The 26,300-nt window shown below is 34.9% G+C and overlaps 1 protein-coding gene across 10 annotated transcripts in view; it reads left to right on the top strand.

The window, feature by feature from the left end:
- The window catches only part of CDH12 (cadherin 12), a 638,254-nt gene that overhangs the window by 278,533 nt on the left and 333,421 nt on the right, over window positions 1-26,300 (top strand). For 2 of the 10 annotated variants that reach the window (XM_072924057.1, XM_072924055.1), the window contains exon 2: window positions 21,959-22,038. The exons of the other annotated variants lie outside the window; for them this stretch is intronic. The gene's annotated coding sequence lies outside the window, so the exon portion shown is untranslated. The remainder of the gene's footprint in view (window positions 1-21,958; window positions 22,039-26,300) is intronic. 10 annotated transcript variants of the gene reach the window in all.

The raw sequence follows: 26,300 nt of genomic DNA, 5'->3' as shown, positions 1-26,300 counted from the left end.
GTTTCAGGACACTCAGGTGGACAGTATGGAAATGTAATGAGAAGGATAATAGTAATAGCAAGTAAGGTGGAATTATTGTATTAAATTTTACTTGAAATTTAATGACATCAGCACTGAGTAGAATATCTTCTAAGAATGCCTGTGTGTGGACAAAGACAAACTTTGGCATGCTTGGTATCTGATTTGTTGTTTATAATGAGTTTATATTCTTACTGTGTTTATTATGAAATAAAAATTTAAACTACTTGATCATAAAATTAAGCACATAATTAAAAATCTGGCTCTGCTTTTCATATGGCTTAGATAACCCTCTAAGTGTTTGATAAGTTTATATTGACACATGCCCATAAGTAGAGGTGTGGAAATCAGCATATTAACGAATATGTAATAAAGAGGTAGTAGAATAACAAAAAGCTATGTATTCGCCTCATTCAGAATGGTTCTAAGTGTTCATATGTTAGGTTTAGCTACATATATTTCTGGAGGAGGAAAATAATCTCCAGATTTGTGAACTGTGAACTCTGAAACTTTGAAGAGCTTAATAGATATAACACACATTATGTAGCTGTCTGCTCTGTCCCCCACAACTCATTCCCTCCCCTTCTTTTGACTGTGGGTTTTTACAGTGGAACATGTTAGTTGGAAGTGAGCAGAGCAGGCAGTAATCAAGGTCATCATTGCATCACCCAGTCTGGAAAAACAAGAGTGATAAACAAGGGGGAAGAAAGCCTTTTGCTGTTATCAAAGAAACACTACAGGAGAGATCAGGAGGCAGCTTGATTCTGGGACAACAATCCATAATTTACTTTGCAGATGTCTCTGTAATTTAAGCAGCAGGCAGAAAAACCGCACAGTTGTGGATGCTCTGGGGAAAGGATACCCAGAGCCTTGTAAATCATGGTAAGGATTAAAAGCAATGAACATTCATCTTCTTAACCTCGTAAAGCGGTATTGTAAAGCCAAGGATTATAACTTACTGTGCATATAATCTTTGTTCAGGGATAGAGGGTGGCAAATTTTTCAAATGCTCTTTCAATTAACAGTAACACCTACGTTCTGAAAGGAATAAAAATTGTGAAACAGATCTTAAAATAATTTCTGCTATTAAAGGAATACTTAACATTTGCCCCAAAAGAACAAAAAACATATTGATTCTTGCTGTGCCCATTGTTTCTAAGCCCTGATCTGCTTTTAAAAGTTAAAATTTATAAATATGTTTGAAAGCCTTGCTTAATAGGCACTAAACAAAAATGATACTTACCTCTCCCTTCTTAAATTGATGGACTCCTGAGCAACCCTTTGACTTTGAGTTGAATTGCCATTTGCCCTTGCTGGAATTCAGCTTCTTTTTCAGGCATAAATATTCAACTCAAATACTTATGGTGATTGAAGAACAACCTTGCAATGAAAAAACATAGCATGTGTGCAGTCTGCCAAATAAGCACCGCAAAGCCTAAATTTATCTGTTTGGTTTTTTAATGTTGTCAGTATACCTGGAAATAAATTTTATCCACCAATGCATTGAAAATATTTAACTTGCATACTCAGACTGCCAGTGTAGAGGGACTGAAAACATTTGCAAGAGAACTGAATGTACGTGATGTCATAAGGAGCCCCTTTCATAGCCCTGCAAACCAAGAAAATCAGGGAAGCAAGAGCTTTTGGGTTTTGGTTTTTGTTTTGGTTTTTGGGATTATTTAAAAATTTGATATGTGACTCAAAATTCTATGCATTTCTGTCAGGGAAAGAAATACAGGAATATAATGTTCAGCAGAGTTCTGTACTGCATGACTGACAATGGTGGTGATCAGTTTTCATGTATTATGAAAAAAAAAAAGGTTTGAAATTTCTAAAGCTCTAATCCATTGCATAATTAGCACAGCAAACCAAGAAGTCAAGGAAGATTGAAAGAGACCTTTTACATGGGCATGTACTGATAGTACTAGGGGGAATGGCATCAAACTGAAAGATGTTTAGATTAGACATTAGGAAAAAATATCTTTACTGGTAGGGTGATAGGGCACTGGAACAAATTGCTAGTAGAAATTGTGTATGCCTTTTCCCTGTAAATGTTTAAAGCAAGGTTGGACGGGCCCTGCACAACCTGGTCTAGTGAAAGGAGCCCATACTCATGGCAGAGGGATTAGAAAGAGATGATCTTTAAGGTCCCTTCCAACCGAGGCCATTCTGTGATTCTGTAATCTAAAGGTGAAAGATAAAAGTTGGACGACAATGTTATGTTTTGAAAATTAAAAGAAAAAAAAAAAGAAGGAAGATAATTTTCAACAGACAGACAAACATGGCATCAGGATGTTTATATTCAGTCATTATGTACAGAGAGTATTTTCTAGAGAGCACTTCCTGAGTGCTGTCAGAAGATCACGATCAGGAGAATATTGTTTTGTCAACTGCTTCAGGCCAGACCATTTGATAGCTGTTTAAACAATGCTGTAAAGTTTTACACGCCCCCAGCAAGACTTCTTTCATCTCTTCAGGATAGCTCTGATTAGCTTGTAAAGATTATACTGGAAATGTCTTCCAGGGCAGATTTTCTGTGGTGTTTTTTCTTCTAATTAAATTATTTTCCTTTCTTTGCTTTTCTCCTACTTTGGTGAAGTGAAAGTTCATTTAGTTTCTACTATTCCATTGGGATGTTTGATTACTCTAGAGATCCAGCCAATAAAACAGATGATACAGGAAGAGATAGTTTGCTTATACATTCTAGTCAAGAATGATTCTGTTGCTATGAAACTAAATGCTGGCCTTGAATACTATTTGTAGATAGACTGTTTTCTTTTTCTGATTTCATGTAAACTTGAAAATTAGGTCTTTATGATAAGACTTCCTCTTCATACTATAAATATGTGCTACATGTAGTTTCTTATCCTCATAAAACACATCATTCTTTATTTTTGGATCTTGGAATGGATCACAGATTAAAAGTCCATGATTCACAAGAACCATTAGAGTAAAACCATGAAGGAAACAGCTGTCTTTTTAGAGAACTGGCAGAAATTGCTCTTTGTTTTGGAAGTTCAGTTTGGCCCAATGTAAACTCTTTGTTCTCTTTTTAATGAAACCTTCTGTGATTTGTACTACACATGACATAGAACATGCTGTTTTGAAAAAGCAGGATGATCAGGTTACAAATGCATGGCTAAGACGTGTTTGTAATCTCATGTTCAAACACATGTACCTTTCAATACCAGTTATTAATTTGGAATTCCTTAGATTTTAGTGCCAATTTGAGATAATTTTAAAAAACGTTAATTTTCTGAGCATGCATCAAAAACAAGCTGATTGAAAACAGGTTTCAAAGAATATACATGATGACATTGTGAATTCAAGAACTGAAGTCTTAATCTAATCCAAGGTAATCAAGTTCTTTGGAAATTATGAATTTGTTTCTCATGGTTGAAATGAAAGAGCTCAATTAAACTGGAAATATGCAATATTCTTATTCACCTGAAACAAATAATTAAAAATGGCAAGCTGTTGCAATGCTGCAGAAATAACTGCTAAAGAATTTGCTTTTAAAATCTTATAAGGAAATTGGAATATTTTGGAGATGATAGGTTTCCTTAGATATTAAAAAAGATTACATAATCAATAAATTGCTTGCAAATAATTTTTGCGTCTCCATTTTTGCCTATCCCTCTTGTGATACCATGATGTCACCCATATCTCAAAAAGGTTGGTTAGCTGATGTTGCAACATAAGACTGTTGAATGTCTATGACAGTGATCAGGTCAAAACATAGGAAATCTATATTCCCCAGTGATGGAAAACAAAACAAACAAAATCCTTAGTTGCTTTCTTATATCGGCCATTCACTTGACCAAGTCAAAAATCTTTATTTTTAAGACTCTGCTGTAAAAGTTATAGATGGAATCAATGTCACTGTTGCATAGTTCTAATCTTAATACATAATGCTTCTAGTTTGCTGATGACTTCAGTTATAACATTTTTTTACTTCAGAAATGAGAGCTAAAAAATAAATTAAATAGTAGAAATGCACATATTTTGAATAAATTTTTTAGCTCTCTAATCTTGTAGCCTTAAATCCTGACTAAGAATTTTGGTACTGTTTCTTTTAATGTTTTAATCTATGTTTGATCTAGAGGTATCAACAAAGAGAAAGCACAAAGCTGGTTGCAGAACTTTCTTTATAATGAAAAGATATCTTACCTTTGGCGTGCAAGTGTGTGAAATAGGGATATTGTTATGGGATTAGACCTGGCTTTATTCAATATTATCATTAACCTGATGGGTGATGAAATAGAAACCTTATCAATTATTTCTTATTAATTTTGTAGATAAATTTGCCATCTACAAAGCTGATGAGAATTAAGAGTGTGTAGAGGCTAGACTCTGCATTCAAAATAGCCCTGAAGAACAGAGAAATAACCAGTAAAAGGTGTGGTGAAACTTAGACAAATGGAATATCCTTGCATAAAAATCACTAGAGACAAAATACAGACTGAGAAACAATTGATTAAGTAACTACTCAGGAGAAGGAAGAAAGGAGGGGTTGTAAACTGAAGATGATGCTGTAAAATTATTTTAGATTGAAGCTTGAAAAGTTTGGGACATTATCTGGTTACTGGGGAAAAGCAGATTTTGTACACATCTTCCAAACAAGGCAGAAAAGATGGTACAGGAAACTACTGTATAGACATCTCATGTTAGTTTCTGAGGGAATAATGGAATTCTAAAGCTCACATCTGGGCTTCTGAAGGAGAAAGCAGGGATTGAGAACAGTCAGGCTCCCATTTGTGCCTGGCCAACCTGATTGCCAGAAAAGAATGGGTAATAATTGTTACATTATTAGTGTTGAACATTGCACTCTGGATGGTAGAAAACTAGATGGATAAAAAGCTGGTTGGATGGCTGAGACAAAAGTGTACATCATGGTCTACTTGAAGGCTTGTGATAAATTAAATATGTGAGGGATGTAACGCGGGCCAGCAGAGGTGGCATCTAGCCTGTATTCATAGGGAAACAGAAAGGAGATTGAGGGAGTAAGATTATCCCTCTGCTGTTCAGAGCTTATGAGACCTCATCTAGCTACTTCTTACAGTTTTGGGCTCCTCAGTACAAGAAAGATATCAACTAGCTGAATTGGGATGAGCAGATGATCCCCAAGCTAGTCAGGAGCTGGAACATTTTTTTTTTTTTGAGGAGAGTATGGAGGATCAGGGTTTGTTCAGCCTGAAGAAGGGACTGCTTTGGGAGAACGTTTCAGCAGCTTGCCCATGCCAGCAAGGGGGTTAGCAAAAAGATCAGCTCTTCATGGTCATGTATCGGAGCGAATGAAAGACTACAGGTATAAAGTGAAACAAGTGGAGTTCAGGCTGGATGTATGGAAAGATCTTATAAGTCACAGGACAAAGTGTGGAACAGGCTGTTTAGTCTCTCTCTTTTTGGACATATTCAAGACCAGACTGAATAAAGCCCTGAGCATCGTGGTCTGACCTCACAGCTTACTCCTGCTCTGCGTTGAAAATTGGACAAAAGATGTCCTGATGTCTGTTCAGCCTGAATAATTCTGTGATTCTATATATAGCTTAGGAGACGATTTTTCATCTCTATTCAGCTCCTGTAATACTTTTGTAGTGGTTTTGACATTATACTTTGAAATATCTGATTGGTTAAAAAAAAACCATACTCATTGCATGAGACAACCTTTGAAAAAGTATATTTTCAAAGTAAAGAGAAGATGGAAAAAATAGGTATCTTAGTCTGCCATGGTAAGTTCCTGAAAGAGGGAAGAACAATTTGTTTTTTCCCAGGACAAATAGGGCGAGAATTAAGCGCTTTTAAACTTTATATCAATAGAGACTCAGATTGCATAGAATTAAAAATCCTATTATGGAAATTGAAATAAACTGTGTAGGAGAATAATGAATTCTTCATTATTAGATATATTTAAGAAAATAAGCATCTGTCAGAAACACAGTGATTTTGAGAGTAGAAAATTGAATATTTGAATATATTTTGTATTGTGCATTGAAGGCTATGCTAAAATGATTTTAAGCTTTCTTGACCTCAAGCCTCTATTGTTTGCAGTATAACTGGGAGGTAGTTTTTTAAAAAACCCTTCTGACACTGAGTGTGTCAGGATTTCTTCAAAGACTGACTTAGCTGTCAGTTTCACTACTTTTCGCTGTAAGATTTATGTCAAATCATGTTAAAATATAGCAGTACGTTTTTACACACATCTATGTAAGAAACACGCAATCTTAGAGTTTGGACTGCTGCAATTCAAGCATTCACAGCATGGATCTTAAAGGCTTCTAATAAAATAGTTCTATGATGGCTTTTTTTTTTTTCCTTGCAGCTCATTAAAAAAGTGAAAAGCAAGCCAGTAAGACATTATCAACTTACAAAGTTTAGTTATCTGAAAAAGAAATAACAGCTGACCCAGGAATATAGGGATCCTGTTTATTTCAGATGTTTTGGAACCACAACTGTTCATTTTCCACCATGCAGGCAGGGTGTAACAGCCTTGTCTGAAGTATGGGTTTCTGATGCTTCTTTTTCAGGTCCCTTTAAGCCTCTTTTTTGCTGGAATGCAGTCAAGCTAGAGATGAGAGTTAGGGTAGACTGCTAGTCTGCTTATATGGAGATGAGGCTGAATTCTCTAATTCTTGGAAGATTAAAGGCTTTAAGCGAAATGAATTGTAAAGGGAGTAATCTCTTTCCTATGTTGTCAAGGTTGATAACTACTCTAAAGGTCAAACCTCAGTTTTAGTCTGAGGGGTCTCTGAAGTAGACAGTCTTATGCAAGGACTGACTCATGAACCAAGTAATTTTAGAGCTGGATAAACAAAGGAAAAAAAAGAAATTTTATTAGAAGATGCCCTCTACACTCTGTTTTTTAAAGTGCTATTTTGCTCCACAGTCCTGTTACTTTTTTTTTTCTTTCAGTCATACCTCACAGACCCCATTAGGAACTAATTAGAAGCAAAAAAATCTTCTCTTTACGTGTAGACTATGTGAGTTACAGTGGTATTTCATACAACTGGTCAGGTGACAGAGGCAAAACAGGAAAAAACGGTAAAATACACTTTTAGTTTAGTTTGTTTTAATATTCCTTTGGATGACTTTGTGGAATATAATAGATACGAGGCTGAAACACATCTGAGATATCTTGGATGGTTTCTCTGTGAAAATGCAGATTTTTACTAACTGGCAAATATTTCCATGTTAACGGACAGCTCCTGTTTCTTACCTTTATCAATCATGATACTGCCTGTGGGGTGACTCCATGCGCTTAATGTCTGATGACACTAGAAGAGAAATGTGTTCTGATTGACTTGCTTGTTCTTCAGAGTGTCAGTAGTTGTGTTTAAAGCAGTGACTCTCATGAGATCTCATGAGTCTGAGGTTTTTCCCTCACCATTGTCGGTATTACATGAATATAATCAGCTGGGAGAACTCCACTAATTGCCTAATCTAATTGCCAGGAAGAACATCCTTATTAGACCAAACTAAAGATTTTCCATTTTTTTTAACTGAAGTCATGGTATTCTCATCTGACATGTTGGTTGTTGGGTTGGTGCTGCAAATCACAGTTTGTTGTTTTTATTGCGCACTTGATTTAAGTTGCATTTTATATTGATTTATTCATATTGGTAAAAATAATAGTGGCTCCTGAAATTTTACTGCATTATATGTTATTATATGAAATACTATAATAGTATAGGATACAATTATACGATTTATGGACTTCGCAACTAAGGCTGATGCGGTAGCAAGTATGTTACAGAAAACTGAAAATATTAATGAGCCAGTAAGAATGTTAGTTTGGATTGATTCTGGTTGTTCTCTCACTTCCCAAGACCTTTGACATTTGTAGTTCATTTTGTCCTATAACTTATGATATCAAGATCAGATGGATGTGTTGACTTTATGAGCTATACAAGTGGACTACAATGAAAAAACATCTGAAGCTCACTTAGCATCACCTGACATATGGTTATTTGTATAAAGTCTTCTATGCTGAACCTTAATTTATTAGTAAAGGCACTTAATTTTGTAATAAAGGTTTCCTCATACCTTTGCATTTTTTCCAGTAGTGTGGGTGTATGGTTTCTTTACGAAAGTTGGCATACCTGCCTCATGATGAGCAAAGTGTGTCCTCACTGCTGCTACAGATATTTGAGAGAAGTGGAGAATAATCCCTCAGTGTGGTTTTGGGGTGTTGCTAATAAGTATTCTCAGATACTTCTTGGTTCTTCCTCTCATTTCAAATGGAAGGCTCAAAGATGTGCATAGAAAAGCTTTTTTTTTTTTTTTTTTCAGAGTAACAGATCAGACTGGAAATCTTGAGTCACAAGATTGTCACAGTAGAAAATTCTCTCTCTGCAGTAAGGGGCACTCACCAAGTAATTACTGATTATGAAATAATGGAAAGATGATGAAATCAAAAAGTACAATATAGAAGAGCCTATAATGATGTTAAATTGATCCTACCACTTCCTTATCTGGAAACAAGGAATGGAATAGGGAGGTATGCAGAACGAGTAACAAGATTTAAAGTATCTTTTTGTCCCAGTCATTTTCTATTAGGAGCAAAAGATTTGTTCTGTGACTGAAGAAAGAATTGGGCTAGAAAAGATAAGTATTTAATTATCGGAAACTGCTAATACTCTGAGGCAGTTCTACGCAAAATATTAGATAAGTAATAGAGTAAATGCCAGCTTTGTCTCCTGGAGCCCACCAGCTGGATTAGTAAGAACATAAGTTTTTTTTTGTGAATAAATATGGAGGCTTGAGAAAAAATTGTGCATACTTACATGATCAGCTGTTGGTATTAATAAATGTAGCAGACCTCTGTGGATAAAAAAGGAATACTACAGACATGAAAGTGAGGCAAGAAGATAGCCTGCAAAAGAATGCTTTATGGTACACTGTCCTAGTTTAGGGCAAATTTGGGGAAAACCCTCTGAAAGGAGCCCCCAGGAAATAAACCCCCACGGCCCCTCCCCACCCACCTGGTTCAGGGAAAAATTTCCTCTGAGAGAGAAGTGGAAAAGAACCTGTTTATTCAACGAACAAAGCACTCCCCAGCACCAAAACAGTTAACAACACCAGATGACAACAAAACTCTTTCACCACTCTGAAGTGATGAACAAATCCAGAAAGTCTTTCCTGGGAGTGGTCGCCCGGGTCTGGACGCTGGGGATTGCTCTCCAGCACAGGGGATGGCTGCTGCAGATCACAAAATGCAGGCTCCTGGTGTTCCTTGGTGTTTCCCAGATCCCAGTCCAGAGCAGGCTGGATGGTATTCAGGAAGAGGAAAGGAAAAGCAACAGTCCAGGGAAAGAATTGGACTGCTTAGCTAACCTAACTAGGAAGCAAGCAAAGCAAGAAAGCAGGCAAAGCAAGCAAGCCAAGCAAGCAAGCAAGCAAAGCAAAGCCAGCCAGCCAGCCCTAGCCTTTTCTAGACAGCAGACTATGGGGGGAGGTGAACCAGATGATAACAAGGCAAAACAAACCTTCACTTTCAGAGTCAGTTCTGAAAGCACAGAACATAATATCAAACGTAAACAGAACACATGATTGGAGATACAAACACCATAACGTCACCCTAGGACATAAACTTTAGCAAGGGAGGACTCATTTTACAGTATTATGTGTTTTTCTCACTAATGTATATTTCTGCTGTCATTACCCCCATGTACAGACCAGCTATAAGGTGCTTCAGTGCATTACTTTCAGCTGAGTTTTTGATAAATGGTGATGTATTTCAATGCACTTTTCCATAAATTCATTGCATTTTATAAAATTTTTGTATGACAATCAATGCTGTTTATGGAAAATATTTTTTTCACCATGGAGACATGTGGCAATGGAGATAATAAATTTGCACAAGTTTTAAGAAATTGAGATGGCTAAGATTTGAGGATAAGTGTCACATTATGAGACATCCGAAGCATTTCTCTGAATCCCTCATGATCCCTTAACAAATGATCTACATAAAACATCTTTCTGCATTTCCCAGCTTTAAAGACAGTCTTTGCTTTTCTTAACACTTTTTTAAGGGAAATTAGTAATGAAATTAAGATAATTTTGTTCCTTGAACAAAAGCTTATAAGATTACGGTGTGAAATCTCTTTCCCATCTCATCTTTTTTTTTTTTGTTATGATGTATTTTAGAAAATTGGATGGGTGGGTGTCAAGGTAGGGCCAATATATTTATACAAATCTGTATTCAAGACTGAAAAAATAAAATATTTCCTGTAATTCAGAGATACCCTTTAGCAGTTGGTTATAAAAATAGTAGAAAAGTCTTGCATAAGTTTCAAAATCTCATATAAGGGCTATACATGGGAATTTCTTGTTATCCTTGAAGGGTTATTTAGTGACAGAAAGTTAAGTCATGATCATGTCATAAATTGTACATATTATTATATTTTTAGGCTCCGCTTTCCCAGATTTTTTGTTAACAGCAAGCCAGTTTTCCATAGTTGTACATTTTAATAACAAGAGTTTTCAAGTGTTTCTTATAGGTGTTGTAGAAGTTTTTGTATGATCTGTTACATTTACAGACTTTTATATTTGTCTATGATGAGTTGAAAAGCCACTACTACACAAAGTATATAATAGCTTTGTTACAATTACTGCTAAATAAAGGAAAACCATCTCTAGTCAACCTATAAAGTGTAGAATTATTTTTTGTTTTCAATGGCTTTTTGACCATCATATTTTTATGACCTATGTAAGGAGAGAAGCTAATGTACAGAAATTGCATAAGTAATTCCTAGGTCATGATCATTACAACTTTTCGCAGTATGGGATGACACTAGGTTCAGAATATGTAGTCAGTATTTAGCACCTGCTAAAATTATACTGTAAAGACATTGACTCATAAGTAGATTTAAATGCCATGAATCTGACTATAGAAAATGCTCTGAAAAAAAGCAGGTTTAGATTAGATCTCCTATAAGGAATCTTGAAAGTCAGGATTTCCTTTGTATTTTAGAAAGAATTGGAGTACGTAAATAAATGTGGCATCATGTTGTTTTAATTTACAGCTGAAAAAAATTACTTTTGTTTGACATGGCAAAATTGATTTCCATTCTGTCAGTGATTTCTAGTTTTTTGGTTTTATTTTTCCTGTTGTGTCTACATTTCTTAGATTACAAGTACTGTTTACTGTTTTATTCAAATGAGCCATCCCTTTAATTTTTTTTGATAGTCTTTTTTCTCTAGAAACATCATCCTATAATAAGTTTAAAGGGAGAACTTTCCTTTTTTTCTGTTCCATTGCATTACTCTGAACTATGAAAATGAAAATTTCAATAATACTTCCATGCATAAGCTTCTAGACTCTACAAAAAATAATTGAGTTGGTGTATGTTTCAAAGCCATGATCTGCACATAATACTCACTGAGTGTTTTTGCTAAAATATACCATCGCCTTTGTACAACCAGCCTTTTCTGTCAGTGTAATTGGGTTTTCTAATGACACTATGAATGTATGTATCACACCTACAGACATCCAGGGCATATAATAAGGATAAAATTTAAAGTCATAGTTAGTGTTTATTGTAGTACATTGGTTAATCTATTTGCCTGTGTTGTTTTGTGAGTGGTTGTTTTTTTTTTCAATCACTACATTTATTCAGATATTCTACACCAAATAAAAGTTTAAATAGCAATTATACATATTGTTGAGTAGTAATTTACTTTTTTCTGTATTTATGTGACAAAAATGTATAAGACTTTCTTTAAGAGTTTTGGAATGTTCCCCACAGCACTGTGTGAAGCTGTATTGTATAAGCAGAAGGAAGAGGGAAATAAATGGAAGAAACTGTAATTCTCAAGGCATTATTTGACAATCAGTTCACTCCAAAATCAATGCAGTGAAAACCTTTTAGGGAGATGGGAATTCATTTTAATTTGGTCATAAATTGGGAGAGTGCAGAGAGAGGTTTTGGGGGTAGAAAGAGACAATGTAAGCCCCATCTTCTATGTTGATAGTGGAAGAAATTGTTTTCGCTATCAGTTAATTTTATTCTGAAGTTCAGTGTAGATCATGACCTGGATTGAGATCAAATAAGTCCCTCTGAAATGATTAAATTTTAAATTATTAAAGACATTAAATTATAAGTGAACATATGCTGGGGAGGAGAAAAGCTAGAGGAATAAAAAGAGAAATAGAAAAGTTTGTCTCTTCTTCTGAAATCCGTATTGCACAATAATAATTATAAATTCACAGAATCTTAGTGACATTTAGCAAAATGTGGAAGATGTGGAGTGTCTGTTAAAATGGGGAGGACTGCTGTGTGTTTATTGATAACTTTTAGGATGAAAGACCTTTGGTGGTCAAAATCTGGTTTCAAAGTAAATACTTCTGCAGCTCACTAATCCAGCCCAGGCATAAAGAGACTTCACAGAGTTGTGAAACTCTAGAAGTAAAATTATATGCAAAAAATTGGTAATGATAGTAGCATAATGGTAATTGAATTCTAATTTGGTTCCATTTTTGTGTCTAAGTATTTTCAGAAATGATATTTTAAAAGTAGGCAACTAGAACTACATGGTATCTACAATTACATAGACAAACTGAAGTGGAATCAGCAGAAGAGGGCAAGGCCAAGACATTATGTCATTCAATAACACATTATGTTGTTGACAGGGACAGGGAGCAGCTTCCAGGAAAGAGGGGTCATGCTTTTCCAGTGGAACAAGTGTGGCTGCTGCAGCAGTGGGGTAATGCTGGTCCTGACCAGAGAGAGCAGCTTCAGTGGAATGGCTGTGGCCAGATCGGGCTTCTGCACTCTCCTTTTTGTATTATTTTGTTATTAACGTTGGTGTTGTTACTGTTTATTTTCTTATCTCATTGCTGTTTCCAGTGAATTGTTCCCATCTCAAACAATGATCTTTACCTATTGTGCCTTCAACTCTCCTCTCTCAGCCTATGGAGAAAGAGGGGAGGAGAGGGGAAGAGTATGAGCAGCGTATGGTTTTGGAGTCTCGGGGGGAGGGGGGGCGGGGAGGGCAATAAATTGACGACTATTACCATTCCTAAACCATGACATGTTTAAAGCAAATTATTTTATTTTGTAGAATACAAAATTCAACAGCTCTTGGAAGCTGCTCTTATATATTCTATGGATATAAGTATAGAATTTATATTTATATAAAAATAGTATATTCCATAACCTGGGTATAAGGCATTCTGCTGGGCTGAAACTGCCCAGACAAAAAAAAATAAAAGTTACATCCATTCTCATTTGTGTTAATTTTGCAAACTCTTTATCATTAACATTATACATAGAGGTGACAGCATTATTGTTCTTTTCTGTGAGCCCAAATGAAAGCTGGTATCACTGCTATAACTGTGTGTACTTAGTTTTCTAAATGTGAGTACAATTCATCATCTTAAGGAGTCTTCAGATGAAGATTGACACTAAGTCATCCAGAGACTTCAAGGCTATTGCATATGAGCACAGAGGCATTCAGGAAATATACTTTCTGACTGGGGCTATTTATGGGCTTATGTTTGAATTTGAGGATGAGACTGCTTAACTTAAGAGATCTTTCCAAGTGCTGTTTTTGTTTCTTACTTTTTTTTTTCCCCAACTGTGTGTTAGTTTTGTGTTTCCAAAAGGGAGATGGTAGCATTATTCACATTGCTGCAATGTGAATATGCATCATGCTGATGTTTTTAAAGGGAAATCAAAACTTTCATATGTGGCTGTCTGAAGCACCTTTATTGACTTTGGCAGTCGCTTCACATGGGGTTTACTTTAGCATCTGCCACTGACACAGCCTGTGTTTTGGTTTTTTCCTATTCAATTCCAAGACAATTTGGCTTATTCCAATGATTCTCAGTTGCTTATTTCTTGTCTAGTACACTATGCTCAGTCAAACACGGTTTTAAGTTGCTTTTGAAGCCCACTTTCTCTCTTGCTATAGGGACATGTATATTTGCATGACACCTTTTTGTTTTGTTTATTGTAGCTGGTTTTTATTATTGCTTCAAAGGAAGAAGTACCCATAAGATGTATTAGATCAAGAAGGAAAGAATGCAAAGGAGAACAGAGGTAAAGGAGATTGAAGAGCAAAAGGGGAACTGAAGGAAAAATGGAATAAGCAGTGAAAGCATTAGATTTATTTGGGACACACATGCACACGAGAGTTCAGAGAAAGGAAGACAGATTCAATGCTTGCCAAAGTATTTTGACTTTTACATTTGGAAACATCCTATTCAAATAACTTCCAGCATGAAATCACACCTTAATAATATTTGTAAATGGGTGTAATAATCATATTGTTGCAAAATGTGACTCAAAGAGGGACTCAATTATTAGCTAATAATTTTTTTCTTGTGAATTGATATCTTGAAGTTGTTATCCCAGGTAGAAGCCTCAAACTAGTACAGATGAAGTAAAAAAACATTTTCCATCTCTCATTTATTTGTAGGTGCTTGAATGACATGGCCTTGATTCTGCGGGTAGGAATAGGGGTAGGTGTGGGTGTTCATTATTTAACTTCTGTAGCAAGGAGGTTTCTTTAGGTTTGCTACATTAGAGCTCTCTTTTGATGTAGCAAATATGTGAGGTCTTGTTTCCTAGCTTTTGTTTGTTTGTTTTTGTAGGGTGGTTTTTGTTTACTTGTTTGGGTTTCTCCAAGAAGACCAGAGAGTGAGAGTTAAAATGGTAGATTACCTGGTCCTTACATGGTGATGTTGATATTTACAATAGTTACATTAGAGAAAACACACTGAAAAGCAGATAATTTCAATATATATGTTTAGATATTATTCCTCTTCTTTGCAAGCTGTTTTCTTCCCAATCCACTGCCTTCTTTTCAAAAACATAAAGCCTACAATGTTATTATGATTTTCTGCAAAACCAGTTGTGGAGACACAGGACCTATATTGAGACATCAGATCAGGAAACAAATGTATTAAAATAAAAATTCATGAACATGTACAGTGGATTTATAGAATAGACTATGAATAGGATTTGATTCAAATTTCTTCTGGTCCATAAATGAGCATTAAAGAAACAATTTTTTGCTTATATTTCTAATAATTTCACTATGTGGAAACACATAGTCATACTGTATTTCTAGTATATGTTACAGTTTCCTTATCTCTTGTCACGGGAAGTAATCTCCTGGGTTCTTTTTGTTAGTAACATTTACTCCTTATTGTATTATTTCTATCTCTGGTTTACATCTACCACCAAATAATTATTTAGAAAGGGAGAGAGGCTTTTTATATTTTTGAAAGGATGCATTTTAGCATTAATAAGTACATGCATTTGTTGTTGTCTATTTAAAGAATTTCACAGAAATGAAATTCTCACCTTGTGGAAATTTCCACAGATGTGTTTTCCATCTTGTCATTGAATATTCTTATTGATGGGAAACAGAATTCAGTGCTGTTTCATAAAGAATCTTCTCGGGTAGCACTAAAAACTGAACACCTAAATTAAAAAAACTCCTGAACAAAAAACATCAACCAAAAATCCCCAGCCTTTTTGTGCAAAAGCATAATTTTGATTCCTCGGGCATTGTGTTGGTAAAGGAACAGACACTAAGCAAGAGTGCAGAACTTCAAAGGTATTGTAATAGAAGGAAAAAATCCATTTGCTGTCTTTATCAGAGAAATTATTACTGTGATGTCTGTAATCGAATATTTTTCATATCCAAAATAATCTATTCAGACCTGAATTTTTCTTTCTTGTGACTTTTCATATATTTACTTTATTTGAATTTCCATAGTACACTATGAAATATATTTAGCATTGAGTTCTCTGAACTTTGTTCAAGGGAGCATTGTACTATTTCAGAGAGTTTTAAACCTATAATCTCCTGAAGAACCTGGGGATAATGGGCAAAAAACATTCTAAATCACATTCTCTTCTTAAACACCTAAAATAAAATGTTATGTACAAATAAAATGTGATAATGATCAAACATGGAATAGAAAAACATGTAAGTTTTGTAACTTGTGCCATAAACAAGAGTTGGATTAATAGAGTTCAGAGGTTTATCACACTGTTGAAGGTCCTTTCTAAAAACTGGCAGTTCTTCAGTCTGAAGTAACTTGAATTGTGGACATTAATTTCCATTCCTTACTGCAGAATTCTGATACATACAGAGAACATTTCTCAAACTGTGTTTATCCCTCGAGAAAACATTTTGAAGGAAAATAATGTCACCCGCACCTCCTCTGGAAACCAACACAAAGGTGCACCCATACTTGGGTAACTTCTCGTTTTAGGCCTGTAATAAAAAAGCAGGGTTTTCTCCCCTAGAGCATTTTTATTTTCTCCATAGATACAAGAAATACTAAGCATAAAGTGAGCACTGATTGTAGCCTTTTGATAAACAGCAACAAGGAAGCAAAATTATTTCATATTGGATTTCATTACCAGTGTCTTTACTAGAGGCCACATGGAGCAAATATTATGGAAAAGCCCAAGCACACCTGGAGATGAGTTTTTCAGGGGATGTAGGAGGAAATAGCCAATTTTACAAGTACAAAACCAGCAAAAAGAACAGTAAGGAAAAGGTATTTGTCCACCTTGCTATTGAATATTTATATTGACAAGAAACAGAATTAGGTGCAGTTCCATAAAGAATTTTTTTGGCTAGCACTGCAAACCAAAAACCTAAACAAAAAATCTCACAAGGAACATCAAAACTGGGTCTGCTGCTGAATGCATCTGATAAACTGGTGACAAAGCATGTATTAAAGGCAAAGACATTTAATGCCTTTTCCTGCTCAGTCTTTACTGGTAAGTCAGCATTCAGGAACTGTAAGAAACTAGGCATATGTAAGTTTATGAAGCTTGATATGTGGCACTCACAAGTGCTGAGGGAGCTGGTTGATGTCACTTTGGAGCTATTTGGTTGTCTTTGAAAGGCCATGGCATTCAGGAGTGATCCCTGGATGCTATAAGAGAACAAATGTCACTCATATTCAAGAAAGCAAAGAATAAGGATCTGGGATCTGCTACTGGTCAGTCTCACCTTAGTGCCTAGGAGGCCAATGAAGCAACTAATCCTGGAAACCATTTCTAAATGTGACTGAGAGGAAGGTGCTCAGGAGTAATCAGTGTTGACTTATGAATGAGAAAACATACTAAGCCACCCTGATAGTCTTCTAAAAAGAGGTGGCTGGTTTAGTAGAGAAAGAGAGAGTAGTAGATGTTTTTTAGTAATTTTTGACAATGTTTCCCATAACATCCTTAGAATTAAACATGAATTAGATAAATAAGACAGTGAGGTCGACTGAATATTGCCTGAGTGGCTTGTCCTAAAGGATGATGATCAGTGACAAAAAGTCCAGTTAGAGGCAAGTGAAGTAACTGAGGAGTTAAGGGTGGAGCCAATACTGTTCAACATCTTCATTAACAAGATAGATGATTAGGCACAATGTATGCTCAGATAATTTCTCAGGCTGCCTGTAGAAAAATGTTGCCAGTAAAGAAAGTGGGTTCTTTTTCTTCTGCTTAGCACTGATCAGACCAACTCTGGGAGTGCTGGGTCCAGTTCTGGTTCCCCCAGTCCAAAAAATATATGGACTTTACCAGAATAAGTCCATTGAAGGGCCACAAAAATGTAAAAGCATCTAGAACATTTGCAAAAACAAAAGGAGAGGCTAAGAGAGCTGGGACTCTTCAGCATGAAGCAAAGAAGGCTCTAAGGGATCTTACCAATTTGGTAAAGTACCTGATAGAGAGGGAGTGAAGGAGAGCTGATGTCAGTGGTACCAAGCGACAGGAACAAGAACAAGAAGCAATGGATGTAAATTTAAAAATATGAAAACACATCTGACCACAAATTCCATGATTCTGTAAAAATAGACACACAGACCAAGGAAAGGAATAGAAAATCCTTCCTATGTAGGTGCAATCATACCATTATTTCTTTAATTTAATTCAAAACAGTAGTCTTCGATTCACAGTGAATAAGAACTCACTGAGCTCTGATACAGCGTAAGACTGAAAGTCATTGACATGAAGAAGAACCAAAATCACTGTTTCATCATTAATTATTGTAATAAATGGACAGTTTGTGACAACAATAAAAGATGAAGCCATTGCTCCATCTACACATAGACAAAAGAGGAAAACCTGAAATATGAATAACCCTATTTATGCATCAAAGTTTACTTGCCACAGAAACCTGGTCGATGCTTCAGTCAGTCCTGTACATAGCAAATCAACTAAAGGTTTATCACTCTCTAGTCTTGTTGAGGTAGAGATCCTATTGTCAGGAGCAGTCTAAATTGACAGATAGCAAGGGTAGTTTGTGTGCATCAAGCTTAATGATAAGTAGCATGTTGGTGTAGAACATGGATATCATTAAATTAGTTGCAAGGCTGTTCTGCTTTGTTCATTTTTACTGCATACAAATCTAAAAACCTCAGTGCTGGTAACATAATATGGGATTTATATTTTTCCTGGGCTTTTTTCATAGAGTGTATATACAGGCCATAGTAATCAAAGAGATTAGGCTCTTTTTCTAATATCAAATTATCCAGAATTCCTTTACAACATTTCTCTTGCCACAGCTTTCAACGACAATTTTAACTTGAATATTCATTGAAGCTAAAATAAGACCAAAAAGTATTTTCGCTTCTAATATTTAGTTCATAGGATTTATAAAACTTCCAAAAGATCTGAGAATCTAATATAATCTTCAGCAAATTATAAGCAAAGAATGAAAAAATTAAAGACTTGCAAGATGAGAGCTTAAGAATAAATCAGAATTAATTATGTGAACAACTGAATGAATTGACTAAATTTAAAGACACAATTATATGGCAAATTATGCTGAAAATTAAATTGCTCACTGAAATAGAAGCAGCTCCCTGGAGGCTGTGTATGTTGTGCAATAGTATCCTGAAAAGCACCAATGTAAAATGGCTTTGTCATACTCAATGGATTTATGTAAATGGAGAACAAGTTTGATTATTTTGCTGACTGAATGTCCAGTAATTTTTGTGGCTTTTCTCTTAGTTGTGAAGTATCAACACACAACTTTAGGAAAGTAGGATGGATCATTAGCAGGATTCTTGACTAAATTCAGATTAATTTGGTGAAACTCACTCTTAAAAATTATCTGCATAAACACCCAGGATGTCTTAACTTCTACTTTTTATGGTTCTGCTATGCATGCACATTTCATATTGCATAGTGCTTTTAAGAAATAAAAAAAAATGCCAATGAAGCTGGTAAATATTCTGAAATATAAAATATTATTTTTCTGCTCTGTTAGATTTAGTTTTAAACATTTTAAATATGTTTTAAAAACATGTTTGTAGCTGAATTGAAAAAATAATTAAAGAACAAATGCATCATAAGTTGTGTCAATAAGTTGCCTGTTCCTTTCTATGGCTATTTTTTTTTCTTTTTAATATATCTTAATATGCATAAATGTGTAGTATTTCTTTAGATGTGTATCTGCATCTATATATCTTCATTGAATAAAAATAAAGAAGGCATTATTTAAAGACCGCAAGATAGTTTTGGTCTGTAAGTATAACAAATAACTTTAAAAAAAACCAAAGCTTAATCAAAGCCTAATAATTTTGAAGTGCTAATAAGATTGTAAGTGAAGCAAAGTCATGTTGATCGTCATTATAAGAAAAAGGAGAAGAAAAATAAATAATGAAGAATAATGAGTAGATAAAGCCTTTTGGAAAGAAAGTGTGGTGTTGAGCTTCTAAGAGAATGTGGTGTAAATAGATATGAACAACAAATTTTAAAGTTGTTGAGCAGTAGCTGAGTTTTTCTCTAGCACTTAGTTCTCTGGTTATTTTTAGGTGTACTGTATCTTATGAGGGCTGTGTCACAGAGGCTGGGGAACAGCAGATTCAATGGGGAAAGATTAATGTTTTAAAAGACAGAGTTCAGGTTTTTACAGAATAGGAGGCATCCCTTCAGCATGTTCTGAATTGTTTTCTTCTTCCAACATAACATTTCTTTTGCTCTGGATATCAGATTCTAGCTGTTCTTTTTGATAGCAGAAAAGAAAGAAATAAAGCATGAGAGGGGCAGGCAGATGGAAGACCTGCAGAAGGAAGGTCTGCTGATGTTATACAGACTGTCTGATGTTATAATGAAAGATCAAAGGAGAGGGTGCCAAACTGTGTCTTGGTGCTTTCAGGAGATGAGGTTTGGCAGAACAGACAAGATGATGGAACTCTTCCATCCCTATACAAAAGTTCTATTTTTCTCATGTCAAGGCTCTAAAGGAAAGAAGTTCATGAGAGACCAAATAAAAATGATCAAAAAATAAAATCACTCAGAAATTTTAGTATTGCTGTAAGCAAGGATTGTAGTGTTTTGGGAACCGTAGTTTGGATTTTAATTAATAATGAATGTGGGCACAGATCAGATGTAGCTATATCACTTGTCCTGTATTTGGAGATTAATAGAATTACAATTTTAAGAGCTAAAATTTTGTTCCAAGTCCTGTATAATTGGCAAATGGAAGCTGCTGAGATCTGTAATGCCCTTGAAATAGTCCCACTACCAAGAAACCTTTGCTAGAGGCACTAAGGTACACATTATTAGTAAAAGTGGTGTGTAATTCTAGTGATCCTTGACAGATTTTCTGCTCTGGTCTCTAGCTCTTCTTATCTGACATGAGCAATCTGAGCTAGGCTATGAGTCACTTCTAAGGAATGATTCAGAATTCAGATTCAAAATACATGGGCTCTGTAGCATGAGTGAGTGACAAATCTATATCTGAAAATTCACAATCAGGACTTTATGACACCTAGGTAGGACAATTCATTGACCTTACTCAAAAGTTGAAATTCGAATGCATCTCATTATAGCAGAGGAGGAATAAATTGACATAAGAATGGTTAGGAAGAAAAGCACTGAGTCCCAATTAAAAGAGTTCTTTCTTTTGTAGCTCAATAGCTGGAAACACTCAAAATCTGCAGGTTTCATTTCACTGACATTCGTTATTCTCGGCTAATAGGATCTCATAGCTCTTTAACCTTGCAAACTCTTACTGTGTCTTTCAGATGAAATCAACACAGATGTGTGATTGAGCCAGAAGAAAATTAATTAATATCAACGAACAAATTTTTCTAACTTTGTTGTTTGAGGAGTGGCAGATGACTCTGGAAATATCTAAGAAATAAACAGTTTTTTCTTTTGTTATAGGAAGTAGTTTGGTATTGACAATCATTAGTATGATCTATATGAAATAAATTGCTGTGTAATAATATAACTGTATGAAGTGACAGCAGCCATGGGTTTGCAATGAGTTATCCATTTATAATGGTGTGGATTATTCTGTGTGGATTAAGTGCTTTGCAAGTCTGAAAAAAATATGCTAATGCAAGCAAACACATCAGTTTCTTTCCTAGGCTATAATCAAAGGAATCATATATAAGTTGAATGCATAATACAACTTGGAGCTGAGCAAGGAGTTGCTGAATTCTTTCCTATTTATATGCAACCTGCATAAACGGGGTCATAGCAGAGATTATGGTCTTTCTCAGTTTCCTCTTCTTATATCAACAGATAGCTGGTGAGTTGTAGTTGTGAAAGCAGTCTATGCCACTTCAAATTATATTGTAGTCAACACTGGATGTTACTTTTCCATGAAGCATCACATGTGAGAAAAGATTCTATTGCTTGGCACTTGATTCTATTTCCAACTTCTCCCTAGAATGTTGTACAGTGTTTCAATGTCACAGTTTGGGCTTAAATTCAAAATACTTACCTTTAAGTCTGTAGTGTGGTTATTTCAATAGGTTGATATTTCCCTGAATACTTAGGTGGATAATTTGAATGCTAGAGAGAAGGCTAAGTGGTACTCTGTATCAAAAATTGCTCTGAAACTGAAAATGAAGCCATGTAATGACAATGAATTTACACACATGCAAGGCTGGTGTTTTCCTTGTTGTGGTTTTTGGTGGTTTTCTTTCTATTTGGTTCTTTGGGGTTTTTTTTTCTAGGGAGGAAGCTGGAGGTTGGAACTGAATGAATACAACTGAGCACAACTTCTCTGATGCTGAGTTGTACAGATCTCCTGCAGGTCAAGTATAAAAAAAACTCATTAAATTATTCTTGTCTTCCTGAAGTAGATTGATTTGAGGTCACATGAAGAGAAATAAGCTTGGGTTTAATTATGAATAATTTGACCCATGTAAATATTTATGAGGAAGAATAATGTCCAGAATGCCCACGTCATATTTGTCTCAGAAGTAGTCTAAAAAAGCCTCTCTTGCTGCAATCTATTTAGTGTCTCTGGAAACAAGTTATTACAAAAGTCAAGATATTTTGGAAAACATAAAGAAATTTAATTTTTTGACAACACATCAAAAGACACAAGATAGGTGGCTTAATAAAAAATGATACAAATTATTTTGGGGAGGAAAATACCTATGTTTTTAATGCATCCTGTTAGATTATAGGCCTTTGTAAGATTGAAACATTCTGGAGGCTTCTATAACTCATATCAAAATGATATAAAAATACTGATTAGAGAAGGTTTTTATTCCATGCAGGATAACTTCAGAAATTGCATTCAATTGCACTGTTTGTTTGGGGGGACTATTGGATTGCACTTTTTTAGTTAATGGGTATGACAGGACAAATACATCTGTCATCTTATCACTGAAAAAGATCAAATCATGTAATTAAAACTGAGTTTCTCTGCAAACCATCTTGGAACAGCAATGCACCTTTTCGTGCCAGTCAAAGTGGTATGTACATACATACCTTATGGTTGAAAAACTACAATTAATAATGACTATTATACTTTATAACTTTCCCTGTGCTTGGTAAACAAAAGTTAAAGTCACAGAAATGTAATTCTGTGGTGTACATTTATTTCTGGAGCAGAGTGTAATTTTCCCACAGCAATCTAGAGTATGCCCCACATATCTATATCTATAGGTTTCCATCCTTGCTAGGTTTTTTATTGAATTGTCTAAATAATTTCTGCACCTCTTTATTTACATATGGTCACTTATTCAAGCATATATATATTCTTTATCTTCATGCCTTCTAAAAATTTGAAATAGCAAGAGGAGATGTTTTTGGAACAGTGGTCGATTACCTATTGTTAATTAGGACATCTTTACAGATTTCACTCATATATTGTCCATGGTTTGAGTTTTGTGTCCATATAGTATTTCTTGGAAGAAATGAAGCAGTGCAGATTATGCTGAAGTTATTTGAGAATGGCAGGTGTGATCAGCATGCCTCTGAGCAGAGGCTTGGGTTTCTTTTTCTTAAAAAAACCCAAACAATTATATGAAAATCATATGTATATGTAAGGGGGGTTTGGAAAAAAAAATCTATTTTGTTCTGATAATATATGGACAACAAATAATGAACAACCCTCATGTAAAGCAAGGCCTGAAGTAAATCTCAATACAGCAACAACACATACACCAAATACACATGTTGTTTATTGTTTCAGGCTCCCATCTTAAATTTTACTAAAACGCTTCTGCCATTTGAGTGGCATTCTCCTGGAGCTGCCTGGTAAAAGCCTACCTGGCATAGACTGGGAAAAATAACCTGTGTGGATTTTCTCAGTTCCTTTCCTAAGTGATATAGTCCCCTTGCTAAAAGTGATTTTACTCTATTGAGAAAAGTCAGCAAAAGGAACTAAATTAAGGGGAACATTTTGGCCTTTAGTGACAGAACTATCTTCCACTGGTGACCTTCCTCTTTCTCAGAGTTAGTGCATGGAAAAGAAAAATATTTAATTCTACTGCTAAGGTTGCAGTTAATAGTACAGGTAATAATTACAGCAATGAAGTTAATGATCTCATTTTGTGCAGTCCTAGATAGTGTAAAATGCTGCTATAACCTGGATACATCAGATACTTGGTAATAGAATTTCCTTAAACTTGTCTCAGTTAGACAGAAAGAGAAACACTGAATATAGAGTTTTAATACAAGAATTGTATTAGGATTATAAAACTGAAGTCTCATGGACAATAATGATTTTCCATTTATACCTGTAATTTCAGGCTAAGTATCTTCACAAATACCCGAATCTGTCCTATTTTAGGACAAAAATAGAATTGAGAGGAGTTTGCCAGTTCTTCAGAAATAATGTCTTAATTGGATTTTCTTTTTAGAGCATGTCATCTCTTAAAAAACTGAGTTTTGTCCTAGAGGGTAATTTTGGCAATATTAATGCCTCTCTTTTTGGTTTGGTTTGTTTGTTTGTTTGTTTGCTTCTGTGTTTCTTTGTTTCTATTGTTTTATCTGATTCTTATCTTCTTATCTGATTCTTGGGAACTCCCAAAATTTCCCAAGCAATGTTGAAGGATCAATGCTGATATAGATAAAATTATGTAATATTACATTATTTAGTTGCCTTTAATATTTAAAAAAAGATGTTGAAATAATGAGAAATGCCTGTCCTGACATGCATCAAAATTTTTAGATGTGATTCTTTGAGAGTAAAAAGGTAATTTGGAATAATGTAATTTCCATATGGCTAAACAACACCAGAATCCTACCTATCTCAATGTTACTGGCAAATCCAGCTTTCAGAACAGTGAATCTAGCTTAGAAAAGCATGAGATTAAATTAAAAACCAGAAGACAAAAAATAGAAGAATTAAATAGACATCGTAATGCCTATATATATATGTGTATGTGTGATGTGTGTGTGTGTGTACGTATGTACATTATATATTACATGTAATTATGGACATACACATACTTTATATGATGTATATATGTAATATATAATGTATCTTTTATATGTATAGGTATGCATCACAAAATGCTACATATTCTCTAAAATACATTTTAGAGTGTGCTACAGTTTTGGGAAGGAAATGTAAACTTTAAAAAATTTTTTTCTCAATTGTTTCTTCAGACACTCAAAAAAAAAAAAGCAACAAAATTTGCTTGATAAAAATAATCAGATGCCTTAAGCTTTCTCAAGCTTATACTTATGCATTGTAGTAAGTAGGAAAATATATTCTGCATTTTATGAGACAGAAAATAAAAATAAATAATTGTCATTTTTATCTTCACACATTTATCTTATACGTGGTAAAAAAAAAACTTGTCCAAATGAGGACAGAATGCTAGTATATGCTATATGTGTCTGGTATATGCTAATATACTATTGGCTTTCAGTTCAGTAAAGCAACTTTGGAGGTTTAAATCCTACTGAAACAAATTATTTCAGTAATAAATAAATAAACAGACATTCTGTCTGTTAAACCACTCATTCTGGTGCCTGAATAGAGGCACCAGGCATGAGTAGAGGCAGAAAGTTGAAGTGAACTGATCAATGGTAAACAGGTTGGCAGAAGTGGAACAAAATCCCCTATAATCTTAAAATTTTGTTCAATACTGTTGTTTAAACTAGGTACATATTCCCTCCAAAGTGAGAGGTCGAGGTGTAAATCAGGGCCTTCACCTGAAAATAACAGAATTTAAAAAAACAAAAGGCAGAAAGGAACACATTCACTCGTAAGAATTGAAGAAAAAAATATTTCTAGAAGAGCTAGGCCTAGATTTCTATTAAAAGATTATACTTTCTTTTTTCTTTAAGATTTTTTAAATTACATTCTCCATTTAGACAATTACCAGAAATTCCAGATACAAAGAAATTCTAGGTGGTCTCAGTTCAATTATAGGTGGTCTTAGTTCATATATTAAAGTCTAATGCATTTGTTCCTAATAATGATTGTCTGGAATAACGGAGGCAATATGTATTAACCTGAGGTGCTGTTAGGTGTGTAGAATTCCAGGGAATTTTTTGCTTTTTCTTTAAAATCCTAAAGATGAGATTTTTTGAGTTAGATTTTTTTCTTTACATTTTCTGAAGGATTATTATGGCATAGGCAAATTAGTTTCAGGAGATATGTTTATTGGAAATGTCTTTCTGTGACAGGTGAGAAAGCATTAAAGAGTTTTTGTTTTTTGACAAAGATTTAATAAACAATGTTATTTACTTGTAAATATTTTCAAGTACATGTACATATAATTATGCCTATAGGATAGATAAAGGTTGTGTATGTATATATAGGATACAATATTCCTGTTGTGCCAGGTGTAGGTGCTGGCAGGAGCAGTGAGGGTCTGTGGGGCTGTGACGAGAAGCTGGTGCTGCCCCTTGCTGTACACAGCCAGCTCCAAGACAAGGCCCAGGCTAGAGCAGGGAAGAGCAACAAAGAAAAGCTCTTATGACTGACTGCAGCCCCTAATTCCCCATCCCTCTAAGCTGCTTAGGGAGGAGGAGGTAGAGGAACTGGAAGTGAAGGAGTGAATGTCAACCTGAGAAGTTGGAAGTGAGGAATGTATTTTTGATTTT

This window comes from Taeniopygia guttata, chromosome 2 (genome assembly GCF_048771995.1).
Source record: "Taeniopygia guttata chromosome 2, bTaeGut7.mat, whole genome shotgun sequence".
Taxonomy (NCBI): Eukaryota; Metazoa; Chordata; class Aves; order Passeriformes; family Estrildidae; genus Taeniopygia; species Taeniopygia guttata.
This window is presented reverse-complemented; position numbering and strand designations above follow the sequence as displayed.